The sequence below is a fragment of the Anarrhichthys ocellatus genome, unplaced genomic scaffold (genome assembly GCF_004355925.1).
Source record: "Anarrhichthys ocellatus isolate YVR2014 unplaced genomic scaffold, GSC_Weel_1.0 scaffold20, whole genome shotgun sequence".
Classification (NCBI taxonomy): domain Eukaryota; kingdom Metazoa; phylum Chordata; class Actinopteri; order Perciformes; family Anarhichadidae; genus Anarrhichthys; species Anarrhichthys ocellatus.
In genome coordinates, this window is record NW_022280050.1 from 5023956 (window position 1) to 5029173 (window position 5218).

A 5218-nucleotide genomic window follows, 5' to 3' on the forward strand; every position below is an offset into this window, starting at 1 on the left:
GAGAGAGAGACAGACAGACAGACGACCACGAGAGAGACAGACAGACAGACGACCACGAGAGAGAGACAGACAGACGACCACGAGAGAGAGACAGACAGACGACCACGAGAGAGAGACAGAGACAGAGAGAGAGAGAGAGAGAGAGACACACACACACACACACACACACACACACACACACACACACACAGAAGACCACGAGAGAGAGAGAGAGAGACAGATACCGACAGGAATTTACTGTCGACCAAAAAGTAATAGAAAAGCAATTTTACAGAGGGAGACCTTTTCTTGTTTTTAGAAAAAGAGTAAACACCAAGTTTAAAATGTTAAAGTAAAGTGGGTCTCAAGCCTTCCTGTTGTCCTGGCAACAAGGCATTGAGTGGCAAGCAATGGGGAGACTGGTGCTCTCTTATTGGCTGCCTCTAAGTGTGTGTGTGCATGCGTGGTGATGTGTGTGTTTGTTGGAGGGACAGGCTGCTTGGCAGTGAGGGGAGAGGAGCAGACAGGCGAGAGAGGAGGAGGACGAGGAGAGTGTGGGTGCCCAAATACTATCATTTAGAGACCTGGAGACAGTCTCATCCTTCAATATTTAATGCGTCTCTAGAAGCGTCCACATTGGCTGTGCGGTTATGTTTGTTTGTTTCATCCAGTGACACATATTTTTAACAGACCACCAGTTTACTCACACTGTAAACTCAAAAGAAAAAAAAAAAAAAATCCCCCCCCATAGCTACCCAAAGACGACATGAGAGTTCTCGTCGCAGCCTGCAGCGTGCCCCCGTTTATGCCATACTAAGCACCGGGGCTGTTATCTTGGAAGCATGTGTTTGCGCGCCTGAATGCATCTGTGCCACTGATAAATACCCAAGCACCCTCCCCCCCCCCCCCCAAGCCTTTGTGCCCGTCTCCCAGACATAAATGATTAAGCGCATGATGTTAGCATTAGCCCAACGGTGGCGTCTGTACGGGCCCGCTCGCACACAGACCACATGCTGCTCCTTTAATCGGAGCACAAAACAGAAGCTGCCACACAGAGATAAACGGGAGCTCTGTCTGCTCCCTTTGGACCAGGGGAGAGGGGGGGCAGCAATGTAGAGCGGGGGAGAGGGGGGCAGGGAATGGGCAGGAGGGCATGGGGAGGTCTAGCCAGGGGGCAACTGGGGGACAGTGGGTCAGAGAAGGGCAAAGAGCAGAGCCAGTGTGGGCTCAACAGGGAGGGAGGAAGTGGGACAAGGAGGTGTCTGGATTCAGCGCCCCAGGGGGACAGCAGGGAGAAGGGCACCATGCTGGTAGGGGGGGGGGCCGAAGGAAGCAGGATAAAGAGATAAGCAGAGGGGTAAAAGACAATAGTCTGGAGCACATGCTAGAGCCTAGGAAAGGAGATTCTGTCTAATCTCGATATTGACTCGTATATCACTCGAAAAAGAGCACGATACCCCGACTCACGTTGCTGACAGATCAATAACTCACCTCAATAAACTAAGTAGAGCCCCGTCATGGGGCTCCATTTATGGCTTCAATAAGTGTAGGTAAATGATTTGCTGCTGCTGTTTTGTTCATATTTACTGCTGAAAGAGTCTCGACGGGGCACTGAAGTCATCTCCGTCTCAATTCATCTCTCCGCGAGGACACTTCGTCTTCAACAAGCCATCGCAAGCAGTGAGACGCACGCCGACGACCGAGCCGCTCGGTGGTCCTATTACGTGCCGTCATCTACAAAGCAAATACTTCCGTCTGCGCAGGAAAACCTGGAGGGCCTTTCTGCCCGATCACACGTCCACTACTGTATGTTTTACACAGTCTATTTTGAACATAAACTACTCCACATGTATCCACACGTGAGGCAAAGCTAGCTGCTAAACATATCATCAAGCCGGCTAGCAGCTTCGCCTGATGAATACACCCAGGACTAGTGATTGTAGTCCTAGGTGTGTATTCTAGAATGGAGAGAGGCAGGGCGAGCATCTGCACAACCGATTGCGATCTGAGCAGACAACTTTATGGCGCTGTGTGTGTGTTGCAGCTCTCTCTATCCCTGCATATTGAATTCTCTGGCAGTGTTCGGCACTGTGTGTGTTCACTGAGCTGACATCCTGCCAAGGGTGTGCTCTGAACCCCCCCAACCCCACCCCACCCCACAACTATCTGTCTCAACCCCCCTTCTTTTCCTTTTACTCCCTCGTCCTATATCCTCCGATGTGGTGTTGTAATAAGAAACCAGCATAGATACCACATGGTAATTATGTTTTCCCAGGTTTACTGAATGACTCTTACAGTACGCAGAGCGACATTTTATAGAAGCTTGGAAAGGTGGCCAAATTTCACCCAAATGTGATTGTGTTGCAATGCATTGCATTATGATGCCGACTCGCTCTCTGTGAAGAGTCAGGCAGTTGAAATATTGGTATCCCAAGTGTATTGAGCTCATGTAGCGGTAGAGAGTAAATGAAGTACAGTGCACAAGTATATAGCAAATATAAACATGTGGTTATATTTTGTATGTGGTGCACTGTTGAGGATTTAACTAACCATCTCAACCAAGCTACCTACACATGAAGTCATCAGTGATAATAACACATACAGGCATAATTAAATGTGTGTATGAATGCACGTTTGTCAGGGGTCCCTCTGCACAAACAGTACTTTAGATTTTGAGTTGATAATCTTTCACTTTAAATTCTGAATGCGGTCGCTTTTAACATCCACTACGGATTCACACCTTACATTAGTAAATGAATCTGAATGCTTCTCCCCACCGCAGGTATTTGGTATGAAGATATCAATGCCTCTGAACTGCGTAAGCACTGACCACTGCTCTTGGGAATACAGAGACCACATTTAGCTCGACACAAGGTAGTCAAAGTGTGTACAACCTGGAGAGAAATAGTCCAGATAGACTCGGCCCTGTGAAAAGTATGCGAGGGTTAACTCTCCCACTTATCAAGGCTCCCGTCTTTTGACGCCATGTTTCCTTCCCAGACTCTTTCCAGTGATCCCGCTCCAGAGGGCCATCTTGATAAGCACTTCTCTGAGATGTTGAGCAGACTTTCAAGTGATTAAATGGAGATGATTAAACATGCAAACTCAAATATTGTGCGATTGGTAATGCTACCGCATGTTGGCAGTTACGATGATTTAAATGTATTGTCTTGCCATTTGTTGTTTCTAGGGTGACATCTTGTGAATGACAAAACATGACTTTGTCTGATGAGCACGGGTGCATTCGCTGAGGATGAAGAGGGAGGAGGCCAGAAAGCCCTGCAGGAGCTGCTGAGTCATCGCGCTGGCACAAGAGAGGGGAGACGAGAGGCGGGATCTGTGTCTGAGCAGGCAGGCAGGCTGGCACAGTTACTGCGGCGCAAATAGCCGGGGCACTGAGGAAGCTGCGCAGAAAAAAAACAAAAAACTGCGGGGCGGTCGAGCGGAGGAAGCGGGCAGAAGACTGGGGGGCAATGCGGAGCCGGCACCGGCCCCTCCCCCGACCCAGACAGCCGAAGAGCCAGCATGCCATCAGGGACACACAGATGGTTTGGCTCCTAGGTGGACGTGGGTGTAACACAGACCTGCGGGCGAAAGTTGTCCTCTCTGCAGCAGCCCACATTTATATTCACACTACAGCTCAGCGAAGCAACACAGTCACCTCAGCACATTCTCTGCCTACAGTCAAATACAGCACTTGGGGTGACTCAAACTAAAAGTTAAAAGAATACACAACCTGAACTTTTTAGTAGGTTATGAGGGAGTACACAAGATCTGTGTTGGTTTAAACAAAAAACATTGAGTATCAGGGGGACCACCCAACAAAATGTGCCTTCCAAAAGCCAAGGACTACCTCACAATGTGCTGACACTCAACATGAAGCACAACGATAATGGTGAACCACTTTAGGAGAGATTCGATGGGCCTGGCCGTCTTGTGGAAGGCTTGTGGTGTAGATAGCTGTTGGCTGAAGGCCCCTACACACTGTGTGACATTGGCAATCTTGCAGCTCCATTACATGTCACACTGTGCAAGATGGATCCAATAAAATCTCCTATTAAATCTGTGTCAGGCTGTACAATATCAAATTCTGAGGGTGCGATGAATGCCTGATGAAATGTAGGACCAGGGGAAGACCGGTCATGAAGTAAAATGACCTGCAGCAAAGCATCAAACAAGGTTTGAGCCAAACTTCATTTAAAATGTCGGACGGAATTATGAGTTGATATTTTGCAGACTCTGCTACAGCGCCCACATTGAAATAATTTGGTCCTTTGTGAAAGCGGCTGATTGAAGGACCAACGCTTTACTGTCGATGTTAGTCGGGCTCAGCCCAGAGCGTAGGCGTGTTTATGCCAAGCGACCAATAGACCAGATGGTAGTCGACTTTCCACAACAGGCAGATCATCATAGCAGCAGGATCAGCAAATATTAAGACAGATATTTTTGCTTGATAATGTGAAATATTCTCTGACAAATAAACATCAAGTGACTCACACACTTGGCTTTAATCTGCATGTTAGTAAGAGCACAAAACACAAGCAAAACTTTGCTTTATGGAACCAAAAGCGGCCCAAACACCCCAGATTTAAACACTTGTATATATTTAGGAGATGATAACGAACCAAACACAGGTATTGTACTGGCAGCAGTGTTGAAACAGAGCTCAATGCGGCGCTGTGACCCTGTCTGGTGTAAGTGTGAAACAGGCTGACCCTGTCTTGATTTCCTGTGTCGTGCACTTAGGCCGCGCGTGAAAGCCGTGCGCTTCAGCTGGGTACAAAAGCCAAGCTCGATAACCTTTTGGAAACACACCTCGCCGGTCCAAGGGCCCATCGTCAAATGCGGAGACGAATCCGCGGAGCCCCATCGGGGTCGAGCCGGGCTTCATCTCTCGGGGCCCCTACAGTATCTCAGCAGCTGCCTCCTTTCACAGTGTGAGGAATGTAATCAAATGCAAATGCCCCCCTGCGTATGTTCAACCCTCACTCACACATTCATTGCGGTTGGCAACGGCATAGCGGGTTTTTGTTCCTTGGATACAGTGTCACTCACTCACTCACTCACTCACAGTATTCGGCCTAGATCAGATGTAATCAGAGACAATAGCTGCCTTTTCTTCCTGCTGTGCTCCCACCCTACCTAAGCTCTGTGTTTTCTCAAGACGTCACAGACACACAGAACTGAAACTAAAGCAACACTTCTACCCAGTAAGTAATAGCAGTTGTTTTTTTTTTTT

The 5218-nt window shown here is 48.3% G+C and overlaps 1 protein-coding gene across 2 annotated transcripts in view; it reads right to left on the reverse strand.

Annotated features, from left to right (window-relative positions):
- LOC116389536 (activin receptor type-1) overlaps positions 1-5218 on the reverse strand; it is a 20034-nt gene that overhangs the window by 10539 nt on the left and 4277 nt on the right. The window lies entirely within an intron of this gene.